This window comes from Petromyzon marinus, chromosome 25 (genome assembly GCF_048934315.1).
Source record: "Petromyzon marinus isolate PM22_M1 ecotype Great Lakes invasive population chromosome 25, UKy_Petmar_22M1.pri1.0, whole genome shotgun sequence".
Taxonomy (NCBI): Eukaryota; Metazoa; Chordata; class Hyperoartia; order Petromyzontiformes; family Petromyzontidae; genus Petromyzon; species Petromyzon marinus.
In genome coordinates, this window is record NC_133691.1 from 6300714 (window position 1) to 6318853 (window position 18140).

Here is an 18140-nt window from a genome sequence, read left to right on the forward strand (position 1 = left end):
GGTGCGTGTCGTGGCCGTGTGTGTGTCCTTGTGAGTGTACAGCCAAAACAATAATACATAATAATACGTACTTACGGTATATGTGTGCTGAGTGCTGTGCTGTAAGGCATAGCACGTACGTAGTTGCGCTACTTGGAAAGATTCAATCCTTCTGGTTAATTGTGGAGGGTATTTCTGTAACCAGTAAAATGAGACGTTATGTAAAACGAATGCAACGTGCATGCTACTTATTAAAGACAATTGACGTGCAAATGATTGTTCGCAAATTCCCCCCCTCCCCCTTTGGCTTCGGTTCAACAATCAACTCTATTGTCCATATATAGTTACCCCTATATGAGGTTTACATTGCCGGCTGAAGCAATGCGCATGTTAATCAACGAAATGCGTACCCGCCGACGTCTACCCGGGTCGATTGGGCACCGACGAACGTTGCGTGTGGTGAGACAAAGTCTGGATGCTCCCAACTCTTCTAAGACGTCTATCCAGCGTAGAAGAGAAGGCCAACATTCCTTCTAGAGGCGATCCCTAGGACGAGATGTTGACTACCTCGCTTGGTAAACAGAAGGTCGTGGGTTCGATCCCGACCCTGACGCCTGCTGTAAATTCGGAGTTTGTATGTTTGTATGTTCTGCCTTTGGTCGTGTGGATTTTTCTCCGGGTCCTTCGGTTTTTCCCTGCACATTTGGAATGAACATCAGTATTTGGCTGCTATAAATTTCCACGTGATAAGCCACTTCGTTGAGCTATCATTTTTGGCCTGGTCGTTTCTGAATAACAGCTCTACATCTCAGTGTGCCTAACCTGGTAAAATAAAGAATAATTTTCAGTTTTTTTTCCCCTTCGAGTGGAGGCCCTTCCTCCAGAAGTTCCGTGAGCAACCAAATGCAGGACTGCCCCACCTGACATGTCCTACCGACGTTTGCGTTTCTATTATTCAAGCCGGTCACAAATATAAGGTTCAAGTTTGGAAACAATGCATTTAAATAATGTTCCGCTTTTTGTAAATACACCGTGAGATGGAAAGACTCTCCGCGCCTTTCAGTCATGGGCGTTGTTTGACCATACTTCACCATGTTGGTCAACGTGGGATTGGCCACCGTGGGGGAGCAGGTCTCATTCGGGTATCGTTTGCCGCTGAGGTTGGCTTGGGCGGGAATCGAACGCAGGTTGCTTGCCTCAAAGCGCAATGTGCACTTCACACTCCTCCATAAATGTGTATACTGTACTGCAAAATATATAGCCTCCATTTGAAGTTAAATTCATATTAGGTACCCACGCTGCTGACGATATTTCCACTTCTGTTTTAGAAGCATAATGAAATACTGTAGAGCGTTGCAAATTATAGCACGTTTCAACATGACTTTGGAATAATTTTCAAGTGACACGTTAAAACCAATTTCCCAACTAAATATAGCTCGCTAATATGCTGGAGATAATATATCCCTTCTCCCCTTGAGTAAAAAATATAAAATAAACAGTTTAGAAGAGGTGTCTTTATCTGAGACGATATTTGTCGCAGCTATATCTCCAAAGGTGGGAGCGAGAGGTGGTGCAGTGGTTAGCGGAATGCCCTATGAAACTGGTGTACCTGAGTTTGACTGCCGGCCAGGACTACCATCAGCGACGAATGATATCTGAACCGGTTCCTTCTCCCCTTCCCCCAACCATCACTGACTAGCGTGGTGAAGTATGGTCGGACAATACGAATGACCAGCATGGTTTGAGGAGGCCTTCATACAACAGTGCATTGATTCCACCAATATTCAGGACTCGGTCTACCAGAGTGACTGCTTCGTCTCATCCATCCTGGAGTTCAACCACCGCAGCGCAGGTCACAACGCTTCTGTTCCTGCTGCCTCCCTCGCACTGATCCACGTTGGAATTGCTTCCCATAATCGGGTTTACCCAAGCTCTTAGAATAATAATAACCTCACTCGATTCAAGAAACGTGTTACGCAATCATTCATTGCTGGCCGCTTGACGTTTGTGAACTTTTGGGCCCTTTGCTCAGCCACTGTGTAAAACCCAAAAAGGTCGTAAATAATTAATTATTTTAGCTTCAGCGTCAATTGGAATGCAATGAAAATGTTTAGAGATATGAGATGCCAGAATTTGTGAAACATCAGGTTTTTTTTTTATTGGGCTGGCCAAGGCACCGTAATATAAAAATGTGAGCACAAAGTAAATTATTGCTGCTATTGCAGCATCTCTATAATGAGAAATATTTAGAGCTTAAAATAAAAAAAATTCAGTTCACCCACTACACAGATTAATTTATACGACAGGATGTTGTCCTTTAAAATATAAAATACATGTCACAAGACACTGAAAACTAGATATTTTTTATTGCTGCTATGCGAGTAAAATAATATTTATGGCAACATGTGCTATATATAATCCAAACTGTTACATTTATATTTTAAATGAAGCTAGATATAGACGATTAGACAAAAGGTTAATCAGGACTGGAATTTTTCTGTGACGGATATCTCATCATTCAAGGCTGTGAGTGTGCATTGCCACAAGGCTCCAGACATCATTAAACAAAACGCTCACGTGGCAATGAGAATGAGTCTTTAAGACCTAGTTAACGCCATTTATAGCCAAGTTTTCATTGATTTAATCCACTAGGGGATAATGCACATTGCAAAAACTAGTTTTGTGTATATTGACTTTCTGCAGGCAGGCTAATTTGTCTGCTGCCTATCTTTGTCCTTGCAATTCAATGCGTGATGTGAAAGTGTTTGTTTTCTTGCCTTTGCCATTTTATACTTCAACCAATGTGAGTCATGGCAGTCGTAATCTTAATCCAGGAATATCAAGCACATGGCAATAAACACAGAGGTTTGTCATGCACGTCAACGACTGTCGGGATTTTACTGATGATAGCAACTGCAGTATGTTTAATTATTAATTAAATTCAGTCATTAATGTTCCACAGTGTTTTTCCATATGGATATTCAACATAACATCTCATGGATATTGTTTTTCCTAATTTGTTCCAGGCTGTGCTCCAAACCAGTATGCATGCAACAACAGCAACAGTTACTATTTTGTTAGATCTATGTTTGTGATGGAAAAGTCCGCTCGAGTGGTGGATCTGATGTAAGCGACTGTGAAAGAGGTACGTCTGAGAATGTTAAATGGGTTTGAATATTAAATTTTGATTTAAAGCTTTCGTGACTGCTGGGATTCATATTCTCACTGTGAGAATGTTATTGTTTTATATTTTTTATTTTATTTTACTGTTTCCCTTCTACGTGACTTTACCGAAAGAACCAAGAATATGGGTTTCAATATTGTCAAGAAAGAAGTATAATGGCAATCACCGGTGGCACAGCGTGGATAGTACGAGCCCCATGTGCTAGGAACGAAACGGGGACCCCCATCACAGCCGAGGCCCCTCCAGCCCATGGGCACTTGCACTTGGCTTTCCACCTGTCCTGATTTTCTCAGGTTCATTCTCTTCTTGGGATAGCCACTGTCCTGTGAACATCCGTAAGTCTTCCCGGGACATTAAGAGTCCCGATTTTTGTCAATTGCATAAAAATACACCTCTCAAGTTGCACGATGCATTCACATGCTATATGTAGGTCTCTCGCTGTTCCAGTATTATGAGATACTATTATTCCCATGATATGTCCATGTTTTTTTTGTTGCTCTCGTACCCCAACCCCAACTTGCACTGCTTGTGCACTCAACGGCTACGCCACTGATCATAATCACGTACGGGCTTTAATAAATTGCCACACACTGCACTGAGGAGTTATGCTCAATGGCAGCCTACGTCCCAGAGGAAATGATAATATTTTTACACATTAGGAAAAGTCATATTCCTCTCTTTAATTTCTCTTCTTCCTTAATTGCTCTACGCGTTTTAATGAGATATCGCTAATTAAAATGCCCTGGTCTCTAATTAAAATTGTAACTGTGGGTCACAACACTTGTGAGTGCTACCGACGCATGAGTGAAACAAATTGTCATATTTTTAAGAAAGCCAAATTGTAGCGCTTTAAAAAAGAAAAGCATGATCCAGCTGTGTGTTGTTGCAACCGAAATGAGGATCTCTTTCCCTGTGTCGGTGATTGATTGCACCAGATCAGCACTTTGAACAGGTGACTTAAGCTAGTGCGGCACAATATGAGAGGCCCTAATTTTAGAAAAGATCAATTTCTGTTGACAGGTCCCCATTCCCTATAAGAATGAGAAATGCTATGGACTGTACCTGGGGGGCCACACTTTTTTGATGGTCTAATATAACAATATAAAAAAAATCAGGGATTGATCAAATCAACCGTACATTACACATCATATGAAAGTGGTTCACAAATCACAATTATATAACTTTGAATGCCTATGGCCATATGAATGCACATTAGCTCATCATATTATAGACGCTAAGCATAGATGAGCCTGGCTCTTACTTGGGATGGAAACAGCGATTTTGCAGGCTCGGGCTGCGAGGTGACCAGACTATGGCAGTATAGAAATTGACTAAATCTGTGGGGAGCTTTGAGAGCCTCCCCCTCGTACACCGTACGTAGATTTTCTACAGGATTCTCCAGTTTGCTCCCAGGAGCCAACCTCTCCTTTAGTGGAATTGCCCACACATCCCAATTCAGCAATCTGTTGATAAACAGTATTGAGCCTCGGTGAAGCTTTCCAGCATAAGTACAGGGCATTATTATTATTATTGTGATTATGACAGACATTGTGACCCATGAGGAGGTTGCAATTTTTGTGTGATGAACTAATCGTGCACTATATATTATTGGTTCTTTCGGTAAAGTCACGTAGAAGGGAAACAATAAAATAATTTTACCGAAAGAACCAAGAATATGAATCCCTGTAGTCACGAAAGCTTTAAATCAAAAATTTAATCGTGCACTGATTGAATGTATGTGACTGAGCGTGCACCAGAGAATTGGACTCCCTACAGAGGCAGCAAAGCCCCTTGTAGGGAAGCCAATTACATCACGGTTGACTTTAAATTAAAATTGCAACCCAGGCGGGCCATCTTTTTGAATCGATGCTAAAATGTAAGTGTCCTCTCTCACCCAGTCCTGATCGACTAATTTGTGTACATTCACCAAGCACATCAAGCTCCTCGGAGTTCCTTGACATCACTCTCGACTCCACCTTATCCTTTGGCAACTACCACCTCAGAGTCCCGCCGTCATTTACGTCCACTCATCACTACAGGAATCATCACCGCAGATATCGCCGATACTGTAGCTCGTCGGGTCCCGCCTCAGACTATTACATTTCCGTTCTTGTTCGATCTTCATCGAGTAAACCTCAAGAAAGGCCGAAGGTTGCAACACCATCTCGCCCATATCGTCCTCTGCGCCTGTCATCCTTGGATAGATTTCCTCGCCTCCCTCCAGTGACTTCCCCCTGAAGATCCCTGGGTTTGATCTTCCACGAAGCTCACTGTCCACCCTGAACCGCATCCACTGCACAAACCATGGCAGTTGCGGATACCTGATGCACAAATGGAAAATTAAAAACTCTCCAGCGGTGTGCGACTGTGGTCGTCCAGAACGGGCCGCGCAACGTGTAATGACGCAATGCCCCGATCCACAAATACGAAGGAGACATCACGGCGATACAACTCCGCTGCGCCTGGCGCGGTTGTCTGGCTTGACCACCTGAATGTGACGTTGTAGTGGTTGCTCTGCATCTACATCGGCCATACGAAAGAAGAAGACTGACTTCCCATCGCCAGCAGGGTCAGCTACAAGATCGTCCACCGCGCCTCTGCTTTCGGTTGTCCACCCCGTCTGCCGTCGCTCCGCTGTCTCCCTGCACTACAGCTCATTGGAGAACTGCCGGCAGCAGTGCGACTCGCAAGCCCTCTCTCCTCCTCCTCTTCCTCGCTACACCAAGGGGCAGGGCCGTAGTCAGCCTGGCACCCACCGCCGTCTGGACCGCCGTCACGCTGCTGCTGCTGCTCATTTGCAGCAGCAGCAGCGTTCAATACGCAACCGACTTTTAAGAGACACTTAAATGCCCCACCGTCTCTTTCGTCCGGCGTTCGAGCTGCGGGGGGCAGGGGCACAAGGTGATCCAACATGAACGCATCTTTAGCGTTAAGTTGTGACGCTATAGGGGACGTAGTCTGCCTTAGGGGAGATTGGCAAAAACAACAACAACAACAATTGTCTTGGTGTTTGCGCCGTAACGGTCGAGGGGCAACGCTCATCTCCTCGCCGCCATGCCAACGGGGGTCATCTGTCACCACGGCGACACGGGGTTCGACTTCTTGTAAAACAAAACAAAAAACACTTGATTCTCCCTGAGCCCTCTCCTGGGTAGAACAAACTGAACCTCGCACCTGTACGCGCGTTGCTTCCCGGTGCTGCACGCGCGTTGCTTCCCGGTGCTGCACGCGCATTGCTTCCCGGTGGTGCACGCGCGCGCGTGACGGTGCTGCACGCGCATTGGTTCCCGGTGCTGCACGCGCATTGGTTCCCGGTGCACGCGCGCGCGCGTGACGGTCGCGCAGTTGCTGTGTGACGCGACCCTCGTCGCGCGTGCTTGGGAGCACTCACGTCGTCATTGCTCGTCGAACGCCTGCACGCGTCGGGGGAAAAGGCGAAAGTATCCGTGCGCGTGCACGGTTTTGTCTCCCTTGGGTTTTGTTGTTGTTGTTAGATCTCTGGCTCGGAAGGGGAAAAAAAATAATGGTAAAAGAAAACAAGTTTTTTAATGCACACGCTTTTATTTGCACTCAAAAGTAGAAAATAAAATGTTTTCACCCCAAAAATTCATTACATTTGATGTGCTGAATACAAGTGGGTGGCTTGTATGAAGAAAATGAAAGATACCGAAGGGAAGCCACCCACTTTTATTCAGAAAATTCAATTTTATTCATTTCTGGGGTGAAAATAATTTATTTTGTAGTTTTGAGTGCAAATTAAAGTGAAAAAGTAGAGCTACCACTTCCAATTGTGGGGACTTTTCACGCAACGCTGCCTGACTGGCAGCCGCCAATTGATTTGGTGTTGAACGTATTTGCTCAGCTTGTTACCTAACTCTTCTTTTTACTACCCACAGTGTTCTCTGAAGGGATGCATCGCAGTGCTGTCATCATTAAAACATGTGGAAGGGGCCTTTAAAATGGTTCAACTCCATGTACAAAATGAATAATGGCCTCAGAAATTGAGTGATTTCATTTCAACCCTGCAACCCCTAAAGGCAACACTTATTCTCCCTCATGATTAAAGCAGCAAAAATGGTGGAACTTCTGAAAGTTCAAAGCCTGAGTGTGATTATTTTTAGCATCAGTGGCTACATTTTTTATTGATTTGTTAAACATGTATGACCGTACGTATGCGTACCAGATTTTATAGGCGTGTACCTTCTTTTATACGTATGATGAATGTATTTGAAAAGTTTTATGATTTGATTAGGTAGAATATCACAGTACTCTGCCTCACAGGCCTTCCTATGTGCTGCGGAGCAGTGCTATTGCCCAAAACATCACCCAACATTGCTACGCGATCGGACTGTTGGACAATATTGTGTCTGTACTGTGTGCGTACTGTGTGTTGTGTATGTGTACTGTGTGTGTACTGTGTTGTGTGTGCGTACTGTGTGTACTGTGTGCGTACGGTGTGTGCTGTGTATGTGTGCTGTGTGTGTACTGTGTGTGTTGTGTATGCGTACTGTGTGTACTGTGTGCGTACGGTGTGTGCTGTGTATGTGTGCTGTGTGTGTACTGTGTGTGTTGTGTATGCGTACTGTGTGTACTGTGTGCGCTACTCGGTAGGCAGATGCCTCCACGTGCGATTTCCCTTCGCGCGCCATTTTTCTTGGAATGCATCTCCTACCGCGAAAAGCGAGGGGAACCTGCAGTTTAACTTCACACACCACGAGTGCTGGCTCACAGGCCAGCACCCTACAACCCCGTGGTGTCATGGCCAGCACACGGCACGGCGCGGTCTGTCAAAACAACGTCGCTGGTTTCTTAAATCCGCCTCCGCACCCCCCCCCCCCCCGCCGCCTCTATCCACCCAGCAGCGTGATGGGCCAACAACAACCACAGTTGATCGATCGCCAGGTCACGTGTGGTGGGGTAAAGTGTGGGTACCACCACCACCACCTCTTCCAAGACGCCTGGCCACCCCGGGAAAGTAGGCCAAATGTCTTCTCGAGGGGCTCTCTAAAATGTGCCCTCGTGGCGACCCTTCTGCCAGCAGAGCAACTGCACGGCTGCGCCTTTACACGTCAGAATCAGAATTTTTTATTTCATATTGGAGGAATCCGATGAGCTATGTTTCGCAGATGTTTCAGTAGGGGCGGGTCAAAATGTGACACACGCAGCACACAAAAAAAAAACACGATCGGAGTGTAAAGTATAGGAAAGGTAATTTACAAAATACAGTGAGGGGAAAAAAGTAGTTGATCCCCTGCTGATTTTGTACGTTTGCCCACTGACAAAGAAATGATCAGTCTATAATTTTAATGGTAGGTTTATTTGAACAGTGAGAGACAGAATTATAACAACAAACTCCAGAAAAACGCATGTCACAAATGTTATAAATTGATTTGCATTTTAATAAGGGAAATAAGTATTTGACCCCCTCTCAATCAGAAAGATATTTGGCTCCCAGGTGTCTTTTATACAGATAACGAGCTGAGATTAGGAGCGCACTCTTAAAGGGAGTGCTCCTAATCTCAGCTTGTTACCTATATAAAAGACACCTGTCCCAAGAAGCAATCATTCAATCAGATCCCAAACTCTCCACCATGGCCAAGACCAAAGAGCTCTCCAAAGATGTCAGGGACAAGATTGTAGACCTACACAAGGCTGGAATGGGCTACAAGATCATTGCCAAGCAGCTTGGTGAGAAGGTGACAGCAGTTGGTTCGATTATTCGCAAATGGAAGAAACACAAAAGAACTGTCAATCTCCCTTGGCCCGGTGTTCCATGCAAGATCTCATTTCGTGGAGTTGCAATGATCATGAGAACGGTAAGGAATCAGCCCAGAACTACACGGGAGGATCTTGTCGATGATCTCAAGGTAGCTGGGACCATAGTCACCAAGAAAACAATTGGTAACACACTACGCCGTGAAGGACTGAAATCCTGCAGTGCCCGCAAGATCCCCCTGCTCAAGAAAGCACATATACATGCCCGTCCGAAGTTTGCCAATGAACATCTGAATGATTCAGAGGACAACTGGGTGAAAGTGTTGTGGTCAGATGAGACCAAAATGGAGCTCTTTGGCATCAACTCAACTCGCCATGTTTGGAGGAGGAGGAGGAATGCTGCCTATGACCCCAAGAACACCATCTCCACCGTCAAACATGGAGGTGGAAACATTATGCTTTGGGGGTGTTTTTCTGCTAAGGGGACAGGACAACTTCACCGCATCAAAGGGACGATGGACGGGGCCATGTACCGTCAAATATTGGGTGAGACCCTCCTTCCCTCAGCCAAGGCATTGAAAATGGGTCGTGGATGGGTATTCCAGCATGACAATGACCCAACACACGCGGCCAAGGCAACAAAGAAGTGGCTCAAGAAGAAGCACATTAAGGTCCTGAAGTGGCCTAGCCAGTCTCCAGACCTTAATCCCATAGAAAAACTGTGGAGGGAGCTGAAGGTTCGAGTTGCCAAACGTCAGCCTCGAAACCTTAATGACTTGGAGAAGATCTGCAAAGAGGAGTGGGACAAAATCCCTCCTGAGATGTGTGCAAACCTGGTGGCCAACTACAAGAAACGTCTGACCTCTGTGCTTGCCAACAAGGGTTTTGCCACCAAGTACTAAGTCATGTTTTGCAGAGGGGTCAAATACTTATTTCCCTTATTAAAATGCAAATCAATTTATAACATTTTTGACATGCGTTTTTCTGGATTTTGTTATTGTTATCCTGTCTCTCACTGTTCAAATAAACCTACCATTAAAATTACAGACTGATCATTTCTTTGTCAATGGGCAAACGTACAAAATCAGCAGGGGATCAAATACTTTTTTCCCTCACTGTATATATTGTGATGGTCTTACACAAAGCATTCTCAGCAGCGGCTTTCAAAGAAGACACGGCTAATGTTCACGCTGTGCGGCTTTCGGGATTGTGATCGATAAAGGGCCAAATATATTCTGTTTTGGGACAGAGGCTGTCTTGTCGCTTGTTTTAATTGCTGAATGAACGTAGAAAATACTCCACCCTATTTTGTCCTCTTAAAAAACATAATTATAGGCAACGTGTGACCGTGCATGCAGAGTGTTAATTTAAGTGCTGCCGATGTTAAAATGAATTCCGTGCTCGCAAGCTCTATGCATACCTACTGATTATTTATTGATGCTCTCAGAAAGGCTGCATGCCAATCTCTGGTGCGATGAATTATGTCAAATTGCAAGCAGATGAAATTCAGCTCAATAGATTTGGGTGTAATGCAGCCACTAAATCTCCAATTACAAGATACGACCGGTGCTTTGAAACCCATTTCCCCGTGACAGCACTTAGGATCACCGTGAACTTGACCTCTGACTGTCTGACCCAAAAATCGATCTCATCGTGAGATGTTGTACGGCTGGAGCATCCTTTAAAACTGTCCGTTGAAATGGATCATTCGGCTCAAGCGATATCTTCGACAGACACGATTGGACACGGACATGTTGACAGAAAGACAATCTGAAAGTCTAACAGAACACATTAGGGTTTGGAAGTCCCAACGGGAACAGACACAGACATGAAGGCAATATCAATTGTTTGTGTCACGTTTTTGATGTAATTTCTTGGACACACACACATTAGTTTGGGGACAAGCGAGCCTCACTATTTGAAATAAAACATTTAACGAGTGGCTATCAAGGCTAACTCGTGCTTCGTACATAATCACGTGAAATATTTTTTTTAAAAAACCGCTGTACGTCACTCTAAGTCAACGAAGGGCACACACGAGTATTAACGTAACGTTTCGTTTTCTAAAGCATCGTCGTTCATGCAAATGGCATTTCGACGTCACCAAGCAACCACATGCAAGCTGGAAGGCAGTCACGCAGTGAGTCGGTGCCAACAATTGCCAAAGCTCTGCAGTCCTGCATATATTAAGTTGTTTTATGCATGTGGGAGGAAACCGGAAAAACCCCGGACAAAAACCCACTCGTGCTAGTGGGGCAACGCTTTCTCTCCTGCAGAAGGGACAGGTTATGATAGTCTGCACTATACTGTAGCCAGGGTAGGGCACCTCAACATCCAGGGGGGGGGGGGCGGGGAGTTCCTGAACGTTTGTGCGATCCACCAAACCTCGCCTCCACAGCACTGAATTAGAGACACGCATAGCCACAATCGTCCAATGAAAGTCTCGTGTATTTAAAAGTCACACCAGAATTAACACGTTTTGTAATAATTTGAAAAATGTTGGCTTAACGTCCGAAAACCATTGGCCGTATATAATACCATTTCTACACGGAAGTAGTGAAACAGTTCTGATGATTTGCTTGCCTATGCGAATGCATTAACCTTTGAGCGCTGCGGCTGATGTGGTAGGACTGCGATATGTTGGAAGAGCCATAAGCAGCTACATTTGGAGGCTTGTCCCCCTCTTTTCTCTCCACCTGAAGAAGACCGCTTGTGTTGCGATCGAAACGTCGTGGGGTTTTTTATTTTAATTTTTGTTTTCTATCTACGCGACTTTACCGAAAAAATCAAGAATATGTTGGAAGAGACTAGTTTGCTGTAAGTTGACGAATAGACCTCGCCCTTCTGTTATCAATTTTAAACCAAAGCCAGGCAAAGGTGAGCTGGGTGTGAGCATTGGCAGGTGGCTGGAATTAAAGTGTATGGTAAAAGACGTCATTCTAAAAAACAGGCCAAGGTGTGCCACTGTTAATAGAGACGAGTGAAGAGAATGCTGTAATTAACGTGTAATAATAGCACGGGCACACGTGCTGAAATAATCCACCACTATTGTTATTAACAGTGCCCTGTACCGCTGCGCTTAACGTGTAATCAGCATTGGGATCTGTCCACATCGCTCTTTTTTTTCATTGCAGCATGACACTCCATAAACATCCACGATCACTCCACTGCTGGATGAAGACAAACACCGACCGCTGTTTGCCACTCCTGCACGACGATTCCGCGACGCCACAGTCCACGTGACGCCTGCACGCGAGCTCCTCATCGCCCCATCTCCAGGGCGATGGTCCTCTACTCCGGGCGCCTGTTTTTTCCTTCAGCTGCCGTTCCATCGCCATCAACCCTTCTGAGAAATATGCCCTGCCCAAGCACACTTAACTCTCCTTCACGGCGAACGATCTCGCCAAGGAGCATAAACCATTGCGCGAAACCCCGGTCATCCGCGTAGCGGCTTTTTCGGATGGCCATCGAACAGAGACGGTCGCTGGATCATCGCGCGCTTTCAGATGCGCTTCTGCGGCCGTCTGGAACGCTCTTCCTTCCGATATTTAAGAAGCCACCGGAGCTGTGCACTTTTAAAGCATCTAGATTTGAATTAATTTGTTTAGAACAGCTGTTTGTGTTTGTCGTCCTTCCTCCACACTTCCGATTAGCACGATTGTCGACCCGCGGGAGGCCCGGGACCGGTTTAGATAATCGTCACCGATGTTGGCCGCGAGCGGGAATCGAACTCGGGTCGCCGGGTTTGTAGCTACACTACTGCTCTCCTCTATGACAGCAGATGCACACGCACATGCTCATATGAAAGGGGAATCACCGTCTGCCTCTGCTCAACCTCTGAGTTCAAATCAAAACACAGTACTCCGGTATATCCATTGTGTAGCGTGGTTCACTCTCCTGCAATGTACTGCTTGAGATGTAATTACACACAGTGACTTAGTGCTGCTCCATCTCAATTGTGTGTGTGTTTTTTATGCATCTCAACACATGACGGGCAACACTATAAGACTATGTCAGCCGTGATTTATTCACTGCTGGATTAAGGAATTCCCCAAGTCGTTGCTACTCCTCACGTTACCACGATGCGGTGATCAGCAATCTAGCTTCTGCACTTGAGCTCATTTTATCGTACGTAAAAGGTGTATTACATCGACATGTAGACAAAAAAAGTTAAATTTCAACTTATCAAAGTACTGTGCAGCTGCAGGCTTGCAGCTGCAGGCTTGCAGCTGCTCGGTGCACATAAAATGGAGGAGGGAAATAGGTACAATGTGACGTTTCTCTGCTTTTCCCTTTGCGTTAAGGATTTCAGGATTAACGTAACCATGACTATGGCTTCAAATCCAGCCCGATCCATGCTGACGAAGTGGATCGCCCGCCCCTTGCACATCCAGCGCCTGAGCGCCAGAACGAGTGTTTGTCTAAACAGCGACCTGAGAAAATGCCCTCACCTCAAACAGCTAACACGCTCATAAAGACATCCTCGGGTACAGAGAACAGGCGTGCTTTGATTATATCGTTGGCCGGCAGGCAAAGGGACTCTCTCTCTCTCTCTGTCAGACACGTTTCCCCACCAACCACAATGTCTGAATCGGTGCTCGGCGCAAGCTCTTTAATGTAAACGACAAACGCCAAAAAAAAAACCGCGCAGCGTGCTGACACAATGCCGTAGAGCGCAGCTGCCAATGTCACAGACAGAGGCTTGACGTTGCGACATCTTCCCGTTTCCCAGTGAACGAACGAAACGAGTCACGAAATGCCTCTGCCTTCTCTTCCCTGCCAATTCCTGTCGCCACGCAACAACAACACTCCAAAAAACAAAACCTTCAGGACATTGCATTTGCAGAGCGATCTTGACCGCACCGCGGCTCATTTTAAAATTACGACAACTTTGTTATTTTTTTCCATCTGCTCCGATGTCCGCGGTATCTTCGCCCGTCGCGTGGTTTTCTTCGGGCATGCTTTGGACAGCGGCCTCTTGGAGCTCGTGGTTAATTTAGTGACGGACGGGGCATTGGCGAGGTCTTGTTACGAGCCGCTCACTGTTCCTTCTCTGCATTGCACGAGGGGGTGCGGGTGTGTGCGGGGGGGTGCTTATCCGCGTATGGACACGAAACCCCCGATGTGTTTTCCTGCTGAACGCTCACTTTACACGCCCCACGTCTCTTGCACGGGCAGGGAACTACTGCTCTACGGTATATGATAATTATTGGGGGAAAACGTGGCGCTGTGTGTTTCCATTGGACGAGTGGACATTGCGCACTTGAACGCCTGAGCAAGCTGTTTTGTCGTCATGCCACCCGGCTTGTCTCGGGCGACTGAGCTGCTAATAAATGGAACATTTCGAGGGAACGTTTAAAAAATAATTCGCTGCTGGTAGGTTTTGTTGTCACAGCCACAGGTGGAGAGTATTTATGGAGGTAGGATTATTCACCACCAATTCCAACATACGGTGCTGTATTGTACATTGAATTTCTTTCGCACAGTACGTGCTAATCGGAGGTCACGATTCGAGGTCAAGTTTTTTTTTTACCTTTTCCGGCTACAGCGGAAAGTGTTCACGTATTAGTTCGGTGCATTCATCTGTCTGCCTGCATGCCTGTCTGAATGGGGGGTGAAAGAACAAGCGAGCGATGGGGATAAGTACCGGGCTATCAGATGCGCAGCGCCGCGTACCTCGTGCCCTGCTTCATGACCGCTTCCGCTGGGCCCTGTGCTGTGTGGGATTCATGAGCACCCGCCGTACCACGATAGATGCCCACAGCTTGCCTGTACGTTCTTTATTCATGCTTTTCAACTTTGTCCGTTTGTTTGTCTACAACGGGGGCCCTACAATAACTCTTGTTAACATGATCCCAAAATGCATTAAACTTTGGGAATAATGTTGTGCTGCATGTAGGGAATTACTCTACGGACACCAGCCAAATTCACGAAAGGACTGCCTAAAAATTGGAGACAAAAAAACAACCACAGAACACTAAAAGGACACGGTCTTAGCATCCCGATGCTGCCGGTTGTGGCGTGCCCTCCCCCACTAAGCCGCTGTCCAATCCCTGAGGTCCCATCGCAGCTTGTGGACTTACTGCTTCCAGCGCGCCAGGCGTGAGTCCTACCATTATTGTCGCTTCGCGAATTCTTCCGAGGACAAACATACAAGTTGGGACGTATTAACATCATCCATGCGAATCCACGATGTGTTTCCTTGCTAATATTGCCTTCATTGTAGTGGCTACGAAGAATGTGGCCGCGGGGGTCACGTGAATAATTTAACAAAGGACATGTTTGTATCGAAAAAAAAATCGTGCTGCACTCACGCGATTCAATGCACGTGGCTCTAGGTTAATAATCAATATCAATCGATGAATCAACAAAATTATAAACCTCGAATAGACAATGGGAGGCAAAATAAAATCGAAGATAATCTTCACTGATCATGTCCCTGCATTTATACTTCACATGAAATACTGTATAAAAGAAAAGGGAAAATATAATACTTAACAAATATGCTTCCAACTCAAAGCGATGTATCAAGTCTCGCACTCGCAGCCCAGGAATCCGATCGGTCCAATTGAATGCGTGATCACGCTATTTGAACAGCTGATCTGTCCTGAGCCCAATATCACGTTGTGCTGTAATCGTGCACCGGCTGTGGTGCAGTTTGATCCATGTTACACGAACGTGCTGGCATGCACCGCGCCTGTTGTTTGCTGGGCGGAAATTGTCCCACTGACACAGCACGCACCTGTGTCTGCCACAATGGGTGCGCACAAGCGCGAGTAATGAACTGGCTGCACGATATGCACGCGTTAGTGTGTTCACGTGAGTGTGCTCAAACACGTCAGGATTCACAAAGGTGCACAAGACAAAGATCCCCCCGTGTAGCCTTTAATGGACCGTTGGGGAAAGTGCTGTAAACGAGCGCCTATTAAGACCGCACCTCCGATTAGCACAGTTGGCTGCATACGGTGCGAAGGAAGTTCAACATATATACGCGATGGGGTTGGGGTGAACAGCGCCACGCCCCGATCGACTTTGTCTCCCCAGTACTAATGTTCACACTCCGCACTCATTTAAGGCCGAGTCGACCTAGGGGAGGTTCAGGACTGATTCAGATTAAGTGTCACCGATGTTGGCTGTGGGTGGGAATCGAACTCGGGTTGCCAAGTTCGTAGCGCAGTGCGCTAACCGCTACATTCCCGGTACCCACAAATGTGCACAAACACAAACTACATCGTCATATGGAAGCCCATTCAAATAGTTATTTACATATCAGAAACTAAGCCGCTATACAGCCAAATCGATAAAGAAAAACATGCTTATATAGTGGTTGGTTGTAATTAGCGAGCACCTATTAAGGGCAGCATGCCACTTGATGTCAAGTGGGCTAGAGCAGGACACGCCGCTTGTAGGGATGATGGTCGATAATGTAAGAATTATAATGGAGTGGCAGCCAAAGAACAGAATGCCTCCGAAAGGCCATCCAAGAAGGAGATGGAGCTACGATATCAGCCGGTGTGCAGGTGGCACGTGGATTATATTACACTGCAGGATCGCGAGTTGGTGAAACCGTCATCCAGCATGGGATTGACCATAACTGATGATAATGACACATGATGAGGTGGGTGGGTGGTGAGGGAAGCATTTTGCACGATGGGCTGTTTGTCTCGCCGTCGCAGATATGACCGAGAGAGCACTGCATCAGATGATAATCATGGTCGAGCAGACTGAACTAGTTAGTGACAACTCAGACCAGGCTCAAATATCAGATGGCCACTCGTGATGTTCTAATTTGCCAGGCATTGAACCCAGGCTGCTGAGATGGTAAAGCATTGTGTCCTAACATGCACAGCAGCAGCAACAACAGCCGGCATCCGCCACGAAGTGATGGAGATATCACCACAATGCATGTGCCATTAAAACCACGTGTGCACATGCACAAACGCACGTACAAATCACATTAATATTAAAACAGTCCAACTAATTCAAATCCAGTCATTCTAGAAGAAAAAAATATCCTTTTTTCATTTATTCTACATTCTACATTTGTAGAACCATACCGATCGTCCCATGTGAAAACGGCACATCTGTAATGCAGTGTATGGCAGCAAAATTGTAGCTGCGTAGCGAGGATTTAGAGTGCAACAATATTATCAGTGCTACTGTAATTGTGGTAATGTGCTAAAGTGGCCAGTGAATAGGCTTTGGTCACGTTTGAAAGGAAGCGAGTTATCCTTCCTGTTCTCCTCCACCCCATGTGTTGTTCGTGTGCTGCGGCTGTATCTGCAGCTGTCCCAGATGATGGAACGGAGGTATCCGTGTGCAAGGAACCACGGAGAAGAGGTTCACTCAACGGTGGAAGATGCCCGGATATGCGGGGCACTGATATACAGCAATCCAACACCACACACACACAATAGTGGAAGATGTACGGGCTAGAGCTGGTGTGATGAGTGAATTCAGTCGTTTGACAACAATTGTAATCAACCATATTCTTGGTTCTTTCGGTAAAGTCACGTAGAAGGGAAATAATAAAATAATACAATTAAAACATATTATTATTATTATGAACCAAGAAGATGAATCCCTGCAGTCACGAAAGCTTTAAATCGAAATTTGTAATCAACCACTTTAATTCGTGGTCTGTTTCTCTGGCCCCCCCCCTCAACCTTTATAAATGGCCGCCTCAACATAGTTCATAGTTCATTTATGTGGTATAGCCCTGTGAGCCATTCGGCTCTTGAATCGGGTGCAACCGCAACAAACAAAAAACATGAACAAGAAAACATCTTAAAGTGATTATGTGACTGTGCCTCCTGAAGGCGAGAAACCCCCTAGAAGCCACGCCCAGCGTGGCCCAGCTCATGACGTGTGACCAAGCCCCACCCATTACCTCCCGTCTAGCGGCACATACAGCAACAGAGGTGAGACTTTATCCTCCAACTATTTTCGTGTTGTCCGCTTAGTCGAGTAATTCCCTACGTGTTAAACGATAGTTAAACGATAGTTTAACACGTAGACGATAGCTTAACACGTAGGCTTTCGCGACCAATACTATCTGTAATATTGGTTAAACCCGCCACCACTAGACACATTTATATTTACGCGATCTCCCACAAAAAAACAACTATTATGGATAATTGAACAATAATCGATAGACAAGTATACAGGATTAAGGAATCGGATAGCCCAGCTGCTGCACAGACATAAGCAGGTGCAACCAACTGATACACAGCAAGACATGATACACACGTGATAGACTTAT

General features: G+C 45.9%; 1 protein-coding gene across 5 annotated transcripts in view; it reads right to left on the minus strand.

Moving 5' to 3' along the window:
* SMPD3 (sphingomyelin phosphodiesterase 3) overlaps positions 1-18140 on the minus strand; it is a 97926-nt gene that overhangs the window by 75158 nt on the left and 4628 nt on the right. Inside the window, exon 1 of one of the 5 annotated variants that reach the window (XM_076069665.1) lies at positions 76-7979. The exons of the other annotated variants lie outside the window; for them this stretch is intronic. The gene's annotated coding sequence lies outside the window, so the exon portion shown is untranslated. Of the gene's footprint in view, positions 1-75; positions 7980-18140 lie in introns of those variants that run through there. 5 annotated transcript variants of the gene reach the window in all.